This window comes from Panthera uncia (assembly GCF_023721935.1).
Source record: "Panthera uncia isolate 11264 chromosome A3 unlocalized genomic scaffold, Puncia_PCG_1.0 HiC_scaffold_11, whole genome shotgun sequence".
Classification (NCBI taxonomy): domain Eukaryota; kingdom Metazoa; phylum Chordata; class Mammalia; order Carnivora; family Felidae; genus Panthera; species Panthera uncia.
In genome coordinates, this window is record NW_026057578.1 from 56,009,612 (window position 1) to 56,025,720 (window position 16,109).

A 16,109-nucleotide genomic window follows, 5' to 3' on the forward strand; every position below is an offset into this window, starting at 1 on the left:
TCCTTTTTCTAGTAAGACATCAGTTTCCTTCCATGGCATCAGTGTCGCGCCATTATTTCAAAAGGCCATGACCTGGAACTATGTATTTTTGAAAACAAAATCCTAGACGGCAGTGACAATGCGTAAATGTACTCGTTTATATATAATGAAATGTAAAATTCCTAAAAGGCAACTATAATTAATATGGAGGAAGGAGAAACGCCACTGTCAGATCGTAGTTGTTGTTTACTTCAATAAGACACCATTACTTAAGTTTTAAAGATCCGATTAATGTTTTATTATCCTTATTGTAAACAACGGAAGTGGTAACATCAGAGGATAAATGTGAAGAAAAAGGGAGAACATTTCAAATAGCCTCGGTTTAAAAAAAAAATGCTGCTTACAACTTAATCATTTTGATTCTGTGACATTAATAATTTATCAGAAGCTGCAGCCTGGGGGGCCGTTCACTGTGTGTAATTTATCTTGTGGAATCACTGCTGATGGTCAGTTAACCTAGTATGTCCTGAGTGACTCTGCTTGTTAGAAGAGAATTTAGTAACTGTCCGGCAGTTGGCTCCCTGAGAAATTCCATCAACTGCCATCCTCCACAGAAAGTTCTATGAGAGTCATGCTAGAAACAGTATGGGCTTAGATTAAATACTAGATTGTGCTCAGGTAGCACTTACATAAATCCTCAATGGCAGTGCCAGATGTTTCCTGATAGCAGTATACCGAGAATGCACAATTACAGGGCTCTATTAGGGTAATATGTTTTTATTCTTAAACCATGCAAACACATCTCAGTCTTCCAAGACCAAAGCTTACTTGTTTTTATAACTCGAGAGCCCTCAGAGTCACAGAATTTTCATGTGGTATTTATTGTGGGCATCAATCAGAAAGTGTCTCTTTTGATTAAGAAAGTGAATGTGTATCAGAACCAGAATTTTCTTATAATACCAAATAAAAAGCAGGGGGAGAGCTCTACAGGTTTCACCAGTGGCCTTTGTAGTAGAGCATCGGTATTTGTGAGAGATATAAGCAGGAGAGGAACACTGAAAAAAAAATAAAACAAATGAACAAACAAAAACAACTAAAGGGTTTGAGATCCTTAAGAAATACCTACTTTTAAGATATTAGTTTTCTACCTTGGTAATGGGTAGAATTAAGCAATTTTACTACTGGACTAATTTGGAAACATTCCTTTTATTCCATAGCAGGGGAAATTCGAGTGACTGACTGTCATTGCCGGTGGGAAGGAAACTAGGGTAACTGACATCCATCGGGACTCATCTTTGGGCTGGCCTGGAAGGTCTGCGGACCTTGACTTCAAGTAGTCTCAACCAGGGGTGCCTGGGCGGCTCAGTCGGTTAAGCGTCCGACTTCAGCTCAGGTCACGATCTCACGGTCCATGAGTTTGAGCCCCGCTTCGGGCTCTGGGCTGATGGCTCAGAGCCTGGAGCCTGCTTCCGATTCTGTGTCTCCCTCTCTCTCTGCCCCTCCCCCATTCATGCTCTGTCTCTCTCAGTCTCAAAAATAAACATTAAAAAAAAATTAAAAAAAAAAAAAGTAGTCTCAACTAGATGCCTGACAAAGAAAAGTTCCATTTGTAGGGAATCTGGGACATGTTTCCCAGACTAAGATAGTGATTGGGCTAATCTGCTATCAGAAATCATAGTTGGTTATCATTTCTCAGTCTTAACCAAATGTCAGCTGCAAATAACAGAGCAGCATGTCAAGCAGTGGGTTATTTGGGTTGGGTTTTACCAAATTGTCTAGAGAAAGCACTCTCCCTTCAGTCCCGCTCTCAATGGCTGGCTGAGTCCTTGCAATCCAGTAGGGACTCGGGGTGAGAGGCAGTGCTCCAGTTCACTCCATCCTTTCCTACACAGCAGCGGTAAAGGGGGTTGTGCAACCTGTCTGCTTGATTGGTTGGGAACTTAAACTAACTGGGAAGATCCTGAAAGGATTGGATTTTTTTTTCTCCACCCTTGACCAGACCATTCACATGTACATGTTTTTTATTTCGGAAAACCGCTAAGTTTTGTTCTTAGAAGTGAGGATGTTATGGAAACCATGAAGAGTTACTAAGTCATGAAATTGACTTAGTCATTTCCTTGAATGCACCCATCATTTCTTGCCCCACTACAGACCTGTCCTGATTTTAAAGCAGAAGCATTGACCTGCATATTTGTTGAGGCCTAAGGAAAAAGGTGGAGTCTCAGATTAAGTCTCTTTCAGTTTAGTTGCTCATGATTTGGAAACAATGCATGTAACAACCTTTTTATCATCATGGAAAAAGTTTTAAAGGTATTGCAATATTTATAACTGATATTGTGTTTATGGTTTAGAAAATGCCTTGGAATCCTTTCATAGGTTTTGGAGAAAAACCTCATGTCATGTTTTGATTTGTCGGGAAGGAAGGAAGGAAGGAAGGAAGGAAGGAAGGAAGGAAGGAAAGAAGGAAGGAAGGAAAAAAGGAAGGAAAAAAGGAAGAGAGAGTACAGGAGAGGAAGAAGGGAGGGGAAGGGAGGAAGGGAATGGGGAAAGGAAAAGGGGAAAGGGAAGGATATGGGGAAGGGGAAGGGGGAAGAGGAAGGGGAATGGGGAAGGGTAGGGAAGGAAAGGAAAGGAAAGGAAAGGAAAGGAAAGGAAAGGAAAGGAAAAGAAAGGAAGGAGAAGGATCTAGGAAGGTAAGGAGTTACACAAGAGAAAGAATACGAAGGAACAGGGAAGTAATGTATGAAATACAAAAAGAGAGAGAGAAAGAGAGAGAGAGAGAGAGAGAGAGAGAGAAACTGACTCAGGAATGAATTAAACTAGAACAAGCAGTCCTCCATGTGTAAAAATCTTGCCAGTGAACTTTGCAAGTCTCCAAAGTAAGACGGAGATACAAATGCCCACTAGGAAACAGACACAAGGAAAACACTTTTTTTAATCCAGAAAAAGAAAAATGATATGTTGTACATGCACCGACTGTCTATATAGTGCCAACTGCGTTCAAAAGCTCATCTCTCAAATCAAAACCATGCTTGCTTGGACTCTGCAGAGCAAACAAAGCTGTTTGAAGATAATTATGCTCTAATCCATCTGTAGTCTCCTTGTAGGTGTTTGGGACAGTGAACTCCATAGTCGGTAGGAGACTCTTCCCTAATATTCTGGGCCCGTAGGATTGCCGGCTAGAGACTCCAATTTAAAAGCAATGGAGTGAAGGAGGCACTTGCTAGTCTCTGGAGTTTTCAGATACTTGATTCGCCACCTCATTTCTACCTTCTCCTCAAAGCTGAGAGCAAAAAGAGATTTTGCCTCTTGGTGATAACTGTACTTCTGCTGTGGACACTTTGCATGGAAACATTCAAGGCTTATTTATCAGCAACAAGGTTATGATTTTCCTTTCTCTGTTTCCTCTTTCCTTTTTGCCATATTTGCCGAGAGAGGATTGGCAAGGCATTCTTTTCAGTACGCTCCCTACTCAAGGACTTGATTAGCACATTTTTGCCAATAACGCAGTCGGTAATTAGTTTTTAATAACCGGTATATTTTTTGCAATATCAGCATGCAGCTTCCTAGCCTGCAATATTTAAAAACAGTGCTCAATGGCACAGGATGACACATATTAACTTGGGGGCAAATATAGCTTTTAGAATAATGTTTTGAAAAGCAGGCCCCTGTAAATATAAGGTGGTATGGCGCCATATGGAGACTGGGTTTCTGACATATGGCTTGAATTAACAAGTTTAAAACTGTTAGGATCAGTTTTTCTTTCACTGAAGGCAAAACCACAAGATTCAGAAGTGAAATACGCTCCAGTCACTGATACAAAGGCTCACCAAACGCTGGGTCTCTTGGGCTAGATTTTTTTTGTTGGCAGTAAGTGCAAGTTATCAATAGTAAGACAAGTTGTAACATGACGAGGAATCACAAAGCTGCCAAGGCTTAAAATTTCACTTCAAATAGTGCGTATGTGGGCCTACACCGCACTTGCTAGCAAAGGACATTGCCTCTTTGAAAGCGGCTTTTGAATTATGATTATTACATCCTCAAAATAAATTGTTGTTCCTGGATTGATATAAAAGATATTTGAAAAGACAAACTTGAGTGACAGATGGAAATGGCTCAGGACGCAGTATCTTCTGATCTCCCCTGATTGAACCTTTGTAGGATGAACTGAACAGGAAAAGTTCAAAGATCCCAGGGTCTGTATTACACAAATATTGTTTCATTTAATCAAAACTGTCTTTGAAGTGTGGCACTTGTGGGCCACCTGTAGCTTTGAAATTTAAAGTCATATAAAAGCTTTAGTGATGCTGGAGAGGACAGTATGCAGCTACAATACACTTCTGGACAAAAAAGAAAAAAAATCAGGATGGGAAGGAAGGCAGTTTTCATATTCATGTTTCCTTTTATTGCCCTTTTATTTTTTTCAGTGAGCCGAGCGCTCCAAAGTTGTAAAGAAAAGAATTACTACATCCAGACATCCACAGGGCTTATTTTCATCATTGGAAATATGTTTATTTGTGGTTCGGCGTCTAAACTATAATTATTCCAAGCTTTGAAACATCCCTTCGGTGTTCAGCTGAGCCCGGCTAATCTGATTTTCCTTCCCTCTCTCCTCAACTCCACTGCATAACCATTACAAAATGTCTCTCTCATAGAAAACTAGCAAGAAAACAGCTTCGTTTTAGAGCTTGAGCTAAGCGACATCAAATATATTTGTAGCCAGAATGGGGAACCCCTATCAAGAAAGAATATTCTACTAATTAGGGGGAAATGTCGTGGTAATAATACTTAATAATTACACAGTTTGTGAAGCACTACTGTATATTTTATCGCCGTTTAATCCATACAGCAGCTGTAGGAGACAATGAGCCCTCTCAGTTTATGGATGAAAAAAAGACCAAAGACTTAACCCATTTTTCTAATACATCGCTGCTAGTCAGCGGCAGAAGGAGAACTTGAATGTGTGACTTCAAGTCTTGGGTCCCTGCTCACTCCACCATATCCCTTCCCACAGGCTGCTCTTCCCAGATAAGGAGAGCCACCTTACTTGTGTGTGGCATTCACCTGGGGCCGGAGGGAGATGTGTTTCAGATTTTCTGGAAGGCAGCCATTGGTAAGGAGGACATGTTCCATTACCACTGTGGTCTCTTCTCTGGTTGCCACACAAAGGCAGGAAGGGGAGAAGGGACTGCAGGGCAATTTAGTCACGTGAAAACTTTGGAGCTTCCTGGGGTCCTGCTCATCACTAGGGAACTATGTCAAAAAAATATTTTTCAAGCGGATTCATTTCCCTGTTATAAACACACACACAGGCCTTCCTTCTGTAAAAGTCTTGTAGGTCACACTTCCACGGTGTCTATGCCCCTTTTTTCTCTGTAAGTTGGGACAGATAGCAATTGCACCTGATTCCATTTGATCCCCAAGACCCTGTTCTTTCACAAATACCTTTAGATCCCAGGAGGCCTGTAGTGAATCTGGTAATGATTATTATTTTTTCTTTTTTCTTATTTTTTTAGAAAGAGAGAGGAAAGATCTTTTTAATGTTTGTTTATTTATTTATTTATTTCGAGAGAGAGAAAGAGAGAGTAAGAGCATGAGTGGGGGGAGGTGCAGAGAGAGAGAGAGAGAGAGAATCACAAACAGGCTCTGCGTTGTCAGCGCAGAGCCTGACATGGGGCTCTGCCTCACAAACCATGAGATCAGAACCTGAGCCAAAATCAAGAATCAGATTACCCACTTTCCCCACCCAGGTGCCCCAGTTATTTATTTTTTCTAAATATGATTTCTAAATATTATTTTTTCTGCCCTTGTATAACTTTTTCGGTCTAGCTAAAGACATTCTACCTCGTCCTCCTTTTCAAAAAATCAAGAGAGAATCCCAGAGCAGAGCGCAATCTTGGGAGGATCTGGTTCAATCCAGTTATGTCATAAATGTCAGAAAGGTTACGTGACTTGCAAAAAATCACAGAACTACAAGGGCAAGCACCCAGACCTCCCCTCTCTCCTTTTCCAGGACCTTTTCAGGCAAACCATATTGCTTTAAATGTTATCTACCAACACCCAAAACAAACAGAAGGTACAATATTTCAGGCATTCCAATCCATTACTCCATCTATCCCCCACCATGTTTTGTTCATCTTCATAGTATAATCGTCACCTGACTTAACACAGACTCATCGTTTATTATTTTCTCCCCTCTCGCCTCCAGGTGGTGTGCTGGAAATGTTTAACAACCAGTTCTGAATGGAGGGAAGAACACCTGACTCCTAGCATTTGCTAACTTTTGTGGTGGAAACCCATCCACCGTGGCTCATTTCATACTCCCAAGATGACAGAACACAGGCTTGGAAAGAGATGTGACCAGGAGCAAGTCGACCCCCAGCAAGCTCCTGGGATCATGGACTCCATCTGTCTTTATAGATGTTCTGGGGAAAGTACAGGAGTCACAAAGACTAGTTTCCTAAAAAATTGCTAGAATCTTGCTGCCAGTTTTCTCTTAACATGCAGGGCGGGGCGCACCTGAATGGCTTAGTTGGTCAAGCCTCCGACTTCAGCTCAGGTCATGATCACATGGTTTGTGAGTTTGAGCCTCATGTTGGGCTCTGCGCTAACAATGCAGCACCTGGTTGGGATTCTCTCTCCCCCTCTCTCTCTGCCCCTCCCTGCCCCCAAAAAAGAAACAAACAAACAAACAACAACAACAAAAAAACTATGCAAGGTAGCAGCACCTCTTTCTTGGGGAGAATGCTCATTTTCCCAGCTTGCCTCCTTCAGGTTGATGGACATTGGCCAGATTCTGTTTTAACTTAAACTTTAAATGGAAGAAAGCATGAAGGTTTTTTCAGGTGAAATTTTAAATGCAGATTGAGAAAAACTGAATTATCATAATGAGACTCTGGTGTTTGGGAACATTGTGATAATAATGTGATTCTTCTTTGCTTTGTCTTTTTCTTTCTTTCTTTCTTTCTTTCTTTCTTTCTTTCTTTCTTTCTTTCCTTCTCCCCCCCCCTTCTTTCTTTCTATTTTCCGTAAATACTTGGAATGACATCATTCATTCCCTCATTTGGGGACACAGGTCAAGCCTTCTGGCAACCTCTCCTTCCCAGCAGCCTCTGCCTGCCCAGGCATCACTTGCAAGAGGCTAATAAGCTCTGACCAAGGCATTAAGCTATTGAGAATCAGTGTCTTTGTGGCAGGATAATGTAGCCCATTATGATTGGAGTTGTATGCTTTAATAATGAGAAAAGGAAATCCCAGTTCTGCTTCGGTAATTAGCGTAACTGGAACTTAAGTCAAAACCAAATACGGGGAGGGCTTTGCTCAAACATACATTTTTGAAATGCTCATCTGCAAAATACATGTAGGAAACAAGATCATCCTGAAAAGTATGTCCAATAATTTTGATGAACTTAATGTCAAAATATCTTTGATCACATGAAGGAAGAAAAGGGGCATAAAATGAAAAAAAAAACAAAAAAACAAAAAAACACAGTTCCAGTGGTAGAGAAGAAGTATCTACAAATATTAATGACTTTTTCAGTGGGTAGTATTTTTTTAAACATAAATTATGGTGTTTTCTGTAGAGACTACCATAAACAACCAATGAGACCTAACAGAAAACATGTCTGTCTCACACACAAATAGTTGCCTTTGAACAACAGAGGTTTGAACTACTCAAATCCACTCATACTCACAATTTCGATAAATATGGATTGTATCGTAAATGTATTTTCTTTTCCTTATGTTTTCTTAATAACATTTTCTTTTCTCTAGCTTAATTTATTCTATAATTCAGTATATAATACATATGACACGTAAATTTGTGTTAATTGACTACATTATCAGTAAAACGTCCTGTCTATAGTAGGCTATCGATAAAGTTTGACTGCATGGAGATTGGTGTCCCCTAACCCCTGTGTTGTTCAGGGGTCAAATGTATGTATAGTTTTCATGAGTGTTTTATGGGAATGATCAGAGCCTTCTCAACATATCTCAGTATAGCATGTAGTGTAATTCATATTAAATTTCACATGGATAGCGAAAATCCATTTAGCCCAAGGGATTTCAATAGTAAAATAGGAAAATGGTCTACTGGAAATTTATACTTTCAGGAATTTCAGAAATTGATCTCTTTCAGAAATTTATATATTTAGCATTCCAGGTGATACATTACATTTCAAGGGAATGATTTGAGGAGGAATTAACCATGGAAATGTCTTGAGAAATATACACTCCTACAAGGAGCGGTTCTCTGGTAGGGTATATTCAATCCCTGGATGCTTACACCCCACTTGGAGGCAGTGTTCAGACACAGACATCTTTCCCTCTGCCCCCCACACACCCCAATTGAGTGTTCAATATATGAATACTGAATAGAATGAGGGGAAGTGATTTCAGTTGACTCAAACAGCTAGCTGAAAACTTACCCTGTGATTCATAACAATAATGACAAGGGAAGACCTCGTTCTGGGTTGATTATTTAGAGGAAGCATCTATTTTTCTTCATGAACCTGCTGACTTCATCTGTAGTAGTCAGAGCAATGTTGACTTAAAACAAAAAAGAAAATTGGGGGCAGTTGTGGCTCTTCAAAGCCAGCCCAATTAAGCCGTCTAATTTTGGTTCCAGTGGAAAATATAATATTCGTATTTTCCTTTCCCCTCTAATGAATATCTTGGGCAAAATCTGGACCCTGTTGGACCACTAAATGAGAGAAGTGATGGAAATACTGCCACAGAAGAGTATTTTTTTTTTCTATTTACATGAAACTGGCTAATAGCCAACAGTCTGGTGTTTCACTTAAAACACAGAGTCATTTACTGCACCGAGCATAAGTCAGCTGCCTTACCTGAGAGAGCTTGTTCCCGTCCAGAGCTGTTCTTTTAAGGAAGTTTATTTCAAGCTTATTCATAAACAACCATCATAGGGTCATTAATAGAGTTATGTAAGGCAGTGAACAGCCCAGTGATTACTTACTGGTCCGTCAAAACATAATTAGTAATTCCCACCTAAAGAGAGCAGTGACTTGTTTAATGTGCTGAATGAAAAATGGTGAAGCAGTAAAAATACTTCATAAGCGATTTTTGAAGTACAGACTATCATGACACCAGAGTTTTTAATTCTATGTTTTTAGAGACTGATGCAAAACAAAACATTAGATGGATGGATGGATGGATGGATAGATAGGCAGACAGACAGGAAAAAAAACACTCAAGATTTTCATATGGAAAAGCATCACAACTAAATTTCATCTCAAGAATGGCACTGCCTTTCTTTCAAATGTGTGGGTCTAGGGAGCTTGAAGAAATTTCATTTCAAAATTGCGATGACGTGAATGGGGGAAATATTCGACATTTTAGGAATTTCTGCAACCTAAGAAACTGTTTTGTGAGGGACAAGGATTGTAGGGTAAAAGAGGCAGCCCAAGGCCACCACTTTCTGACTTTACTTCCCCTGCTTTCCCTGACTGATCAATTCAAAAATTAGGAGAGTCTCCACTTTAAGAAGTTTCAAAACAAAAACAAACAACAAAAAAAGGGAAGGTTAGTCCTAAAAGGGACATATTTAGCCTAAAATTAAATGAGTTTTCATAGCTCAGGTGAAGGTCCCTCTCTCTCCCCTTCCCCCACCCCATTCTACCCCTTCTCCCCTCCCCACCCCCCCTTCTGTCTGTCTCAGGCAAACAGCTATATTAATAGTCAGCTCATAACCACATCATTTTGCTAACAGTCACAGAGCTATATTTAAATTCAGGGTGCCGTTGCCATGAATTCTATAGTATCTCTATAATCTTTCTTATAAAATACTCGCTTTTGCACATCATCTTTGCTCCCCGGTGACCAGGGAGATCCTACTGCCCTTCCCACTTCTTCCCCAGCCCCAGGACACCCTGCAGGTGGAGGCAGCCACAGGCTGACCCCCAGCCATGAGAGAATGGGAAAGGATAGCCAAAGGCCTGGAGCCCAAACTTCTCACTTCAGCTCCCAGGTGAGCTGACTTGGAGGAATTTTGCTTTATTTTTTTTTTAACCTGACACTTCAAATGCACAGGAGTTTGTGTGAAGGGGTCCCAGGTGCTGGGGCCCAGGGGGGCTCAACTCCTTCCTGGTTTCCAGTGTCCACGGGGGCGACCGCCGCCCTGACGCCAGTCACACATCCATTCACTGCAGGATAATTATGCAAATATATACTAACTAGGCTTAGTTCCCTACTTAGACTTCCTTCCCACTCCCTGCCTCCTAGCATGGGTGCTGACAGTGTTTTGGAAGAGGAACTAAATAGCTGGAAGGCTTTCTGAATATATCTATCCTGGCCTGTCAAAGCTAGAACAGCGACGGTCCATCTGGGCCTGGAAGACAATTTCCATGGTGTAAAATACTCTCTCAATTCTTTCCTACCAGAGACAACCAGCTGGTGCTACAGTGAGACAGCCAAATCCACTGTGTGTAGACCTCCGCTCCAAGCTAAAGAGTGGCCTGGGATGACCCTGAAGCCTCATCTTCAGAGCAGTGAGCAGAAACTCTCAGGAGGGGACAAGGCAGTTCATGGATTAGTGTCAGGGTCTCAGGCTGAGCCTGCAACTATAGCAAGATATCCAGAGCTCTTGAACAATTGATAAAACATGTATTTCTGTTTCTTTCAACTCTCTGGATATTAAGCATAGGAAAGGATTTGGGGGAAAAGAGCCTGAAGTTTTTCAAACAAATGCCTCACTTTTTGGGTGTCTATCTTAGCCAGAAGCCCTTTCTGGCGCTTTTCTGTTGTGTGATTGTATATACCATTATAAAATCATAAACAGCATTTGAATTTGGATATGTGGGAACAGTGGAGGGAGTTGTTTCTTTCCTTGGAAGTCCTGGAATTCTGCTTACCGTTTAGTTCTTGTAAGAACATGGTTTGTAAATGTGCTTCCGTGCTGATCTATGTAGAGGATTAATGAGCCCGTGGCCCTGAAAATGAGTCCACCATCCGTGAGGGTCTCTGGAAATCTGCCTTTGTCCGTGTTTTCTCTTCTGGGAAAGGTGAAAGGCATGATCCTTTCCTAAGTCACCAAAGCTGGGCTCAATATTTGTTAAGGGGTCACAAAGAACAAACCAAATTTTCAAGCAACAGGAGTCATGGAGGCTCTACATCTCCTTGCCAGCCTGGAATCAAAGATGAGGCGCTAGGAAAAGCAGATGTGGGCTAAGCGGACGCTTGGGACATCGTTCGCTGGTCAAGTCGGTCAGAAAGGGCAAAAACAGGGGCGCTTGGGTGGCTCAGTTAGTCGAGCACCTGACTCTTGATTTCAGCTCAGGTCACGATCCCAGGGTGGTGGAACTGAGCCCCGCGTGGGGCTCTTCAGTTCCCCTGTCCCTCTCTCCCACTCATGCTCTCCCTCACACACAAACAAACAAACTGTTTAAAAGAAAGGGAAAAACAAACAAACAGAAGAATAAATCAGTTTTTCAGGGAAATTAAGAGTCGAAAAGGAGGGAAAAAATTCCACTCCACTGTCTAGGGAATGTTATCCTGGCACCTGAGGGACAAGGAACCTTTAGAAACCTTGAATGAGCAGCTTTGACAGCCAATACGTGTACAACTTCTTTCTAAACCCTAAATATCTATTTACATCAGTGTTATGGGGTAGGTGACAGGCCACAAAAGGTCAGCAGGTAATGCCCTGGCAAAGCCCTGTTTCCACAGTTCTTGACATCACAGAAAGGAGACTATGGAGGCCCAGTGTGGCCCCAAGAGTTCTGAGAGGTAAAAATTCTAGGAGGACCCAGTTTGTGTGAGTTTTATTTCTAAGAATTCTATAAGATCCTCACAGTGAGTATCAAGGAGAAATCCCCTCATGCTTCCTGCAGGGGGAGGAGACAAGGCCTCAAGAGAAATTGTACATGCTGGGGTTTTATCAGAGCCTAAATGACCTGGGTGAAGGAACATACTCAATTCTATCTGCTGGTAGTCTTCCATGTGGGGGACAATGGGGGTTGGAGAGAAGAAGAAGTTCCTGCAAGGATCACATCCCAGAGGTACAGACTTATTAAAAATGACTAAGACTTGGGGCGCCTGGGTGGCTCTGTTGGTTAAGCGTCCGACTTTGGCTCAGGTCATGATCTCGCGGTCCGTGAGTTCGAGCCCCGCGTCGGGCTCTGTGCTGACAGCTCAGAGCCTGGAGCCTGTTTTGGATTCTGTGTCTCCCTCTCTCTCTGACCCTCCCCCATTCATGCTGTCTCTCCCTGTCTCAAAAATAAATAAACATTAAAAAAAATTAAAAAAAAAAATGACTAAGACTTAACCGTAAGACTACGCATCTGGTCACCCCCCCCCCCTTACCACTACATGAATAGGGCTTATTCATTACAGTTCCTTCTACCTGGTACATTGTGTCCACATTTCAACCAAAAATCATAAGGCATACCAAAAGGCAAAAAATACAGTTTTGGGGTGCCTGGGTGGTTCAGTCTGTTAGGCATCCCACTCTTGGTTTCTGTTCAGGTCATGATCTGATCGTTGGAGGGATAGAGCCCCACATCAGGCTCTGCCCTGATGGCACAGATCTTGCTTGGGATTCTCTCGCTCTCCCTCTCTCTCTGTCCCTCCTCTGCTTGTGCTCTCTCTCTCTCTCTCAAAATAAATAAATAAACAAAAAAATACAGTTTGAAGAGATGGAACAAACATTAAAACCAGATTCAGATACGGCAGGAATCTTGGAACTATTGGACAAGGTATTTTTTTTGAAACTAATGATTAATACATTAAGGGCTTTAGTAAAAAAAAAATAGAAAACATGTAAGAACAGATGGATAATGTAAGAGAGATGGAAATTCTAAGAAGGAATCAAAAGGGAAAGCTAGAGATAAGAAGCACTGTAATATAATAAAAACTACCTTTGATGGACTCATAAATGTAGCGGACATATCTGAACAAAGAATCTCTTAGCTTGAGGATATGACAATAAAAACTTACAGAATAGGAAAGGAAAGACAAAAAAGGACTGATATTAAATTTAAAAAGGAACACAATATCCAAGAATGCCTGGACAACTACAAAGGGTGTAACATATGCATAATAGGAATACGAGAAGGGAAAGAAAGAGGGAAAGGAATACAGTGGACCCTTGAACAACACGGGTTTGAACTGTGTGGGTCCACTTATATGCAAATTTTTATTTTGATAAACACAGCACTGTAATTGTATTTTCTTTTCCTTAAGATTTTCTTTTCTCCAGATAGAATACAGTTTATAATACATATAACATACAAAGTATGTGTTAATTGATGTTTTATGTTATCAGTAAGGCTTCCAGTCAACAGGAAGCTATTGGTAGCTAAATGTTTGGGGAGTTAAAAATTATATGTAGTTTCTCATCTGCATGGGGGGGGGGGCGGTGATCAGTACACCTAGCCTCTATCCACATTGTTAAAGGGTCAATTATAGAAGCAATACTTGAAGAAATGATGACTGAGAATTTCCCTAAGTTAATGTCACAAAACCACAGACCTAGGAAGCTCAGAGAACACGAAGCAGGATAAATTACACACACACACACACACACACACACACACACACACACACACACTTACGTATATATCATTTTCAAACTTCAGAAAATTAAAGATAAAGAAAAAATCTTGGCTGAAGTCCATGGAAGAAAACACTTTACCTATAGAGAAACAAAGATGAGAATAAATCTGACTTCTCAGAAATCATTCAACTAAATGGATAGTAGAGTGAAATAAAGTACTGAGAAAAGAAAATCACCAACATAGAATTCTGCACCCTGAGAAATGACCCTTCCAAATGAAGTAAAGACTTTGCCAAATAAACAAAAATTGAGAACACTTGTTGCCAGTAGACCTGTCTTGTAAAATATGGTAAATGAAATTCTTCAGAGAATAGAAAAATAATTAAGGAAAAACTTGCATTTACATGAAGAAAGAATGGACATCAGATGATGAATAAGTCAAGGTAAAATACAAACTTTTATTCTTCTAAACATATATAAAAATAAGTTTGTTCACAATAATAACAATAATGTTTTCGATTATCTTTGCATATATATGTATATACATACATATATACAAAAGTGTACATATGTGCTCATATATGATTATGTGTAAGTGAAATGAATGACAGCAATGATACAAAAGAAAGGATAGAAGAATTTGAAATATTTTGCTATTATAAGGTACTTGTGATACATGAAGCAATATACAGTTTTTTGGAAAATGGACTTGGATTAGTCATAAAGGTATATGCAAACTCCAGGGCCACCACTAATAAAAATGGTAAGAAAGAGAAAAAAAGTACAATTGGTATTCTAAGAAAGCAAAGAGGATGGGATCATATATAATGCTTAAAACCACAAAGGACAAGAAAAAGAAGACAAAAATAGGAATGAGAACAAGGATATCTCGTAGAAAAAAAGTAATAATAATTGTGGTTGCTTTATTGCAATTATATCAATATTCACTTTAAGCAAATACACTAATTGAAACAGAGACTTGAGTGGATCAAAAATAAGATCCAACTATATATTGTCTATAAAAAACCCACTTTAAATATAAAGAAACATTGGGGCCCCCAGGTGGCTCAATCAGTTAAGCATCTGACTCTTGATTTCAGCTCAGGTCATGATCTCATGGTTCATGGGTTCAAGCCACATGATGGGTTTTGTGCTGACAATGCAGAGCCTGCCTGAGGTCCTCTCTCTCTCCCACTGTCTGCCCCTCCCCAACTTGTGCTCTCTCTCTCTCTCTTTCAAAAATAAATAAACTTAAATATATATATTTAAAGAAGCATAAATTAAAAGTAAAGACACGAAGAAAAATACACCATGCTAACACTAATCAGCAATATGTGAGGCAAAAACTGAAAAGAAAAAACTGAAAAACTGAAGAGAATTTCATGGGGAAATAGCTAAATCCATATTATACTTGGAAACTTTACCATCCCCCATCAGAAATTGACAAATCTAGCAGCAGAAAATCAGTAAGAATGTCACTGAACTCAAAAGCATTATCAACCAATTAGATGTAATTGACATGTATAGATTATGTCACCCAACAAGAGCAGAATATGCATTCTTTCCAAGGAAGATTCACCAAGATTGACCACATTCTGAGCCACAAAACACATCTTCAAAGACTCGATTATACAATATCAGATCTCATACCACGATGGAATTAAACTAAAAATCAAGTAAAAAAAAATTGATAGCAGAAAGTAGCTGGAAAACCCCCAAATATCTGGAGATTAAATAACACACTTCTATATAACACATGGGTCAAAAAAGAAATCTCAAGATATACCAAGCTATTTTGAACTAAATGAAAATGAAAATACAAGTTATCAAAATGTGTAGGATGCAACAAATACAGCATATAAAGGAAAATTTATAGCATTGAGTGCATATATTAGAAAAGAAGGAGATCTAAAATCAATAATCTAAGCTTCTATCTCAGGAAACTAAAACAAAAAACTCAAATTAAATCCAACCTAGCAGAAAAAAATGAAATAATAAAAATTAGGGCAGAAATCAGTGACATTTAAAACATAAAATCAACAAAACCAAAAGTTGATTCTTTGAAAAGATCAATAAAATCAATGTCTCTACCCAGGCTAACTTGGAAAAAGAAAGAAGACAGAAATTACTAATATTAGAAATGAAAGAGGGGACATTACCCCATGTCCCATGAATATTAAAAGGACAAACATCAAATATTATGAACAACTCCATACCCACAAATCTGACAACATAATGAAATGGATCAATTCCTTTTTGACCCAATTTTCCAAAACACATAAAAGAGGAAATAAACCATTGGAATAGGTCTATATCTATTAAAGAAATGTAACCAATAATTAATAACCTTCCCCAACAGAAAATTTCATACCCAGAATTCACTTGTGAATTATGCCAAACATTTAAGGAAGAAATTACATCAACTCCCTCAATCTCTTGCAGAAAATAGAAATAGAAACTTCCTAAGTCACTCTGCGAGACTAGCATTACCCTAATTTCAAACCAGAAAAAGACAACATGAGAAAAGAAAACTACAGACCAATTTCTGTCATGAACAGACGTGTAAAATTCCTCAACAAAATATTATCAAATCAAATCCAACAATGAATAAAAAGAATCC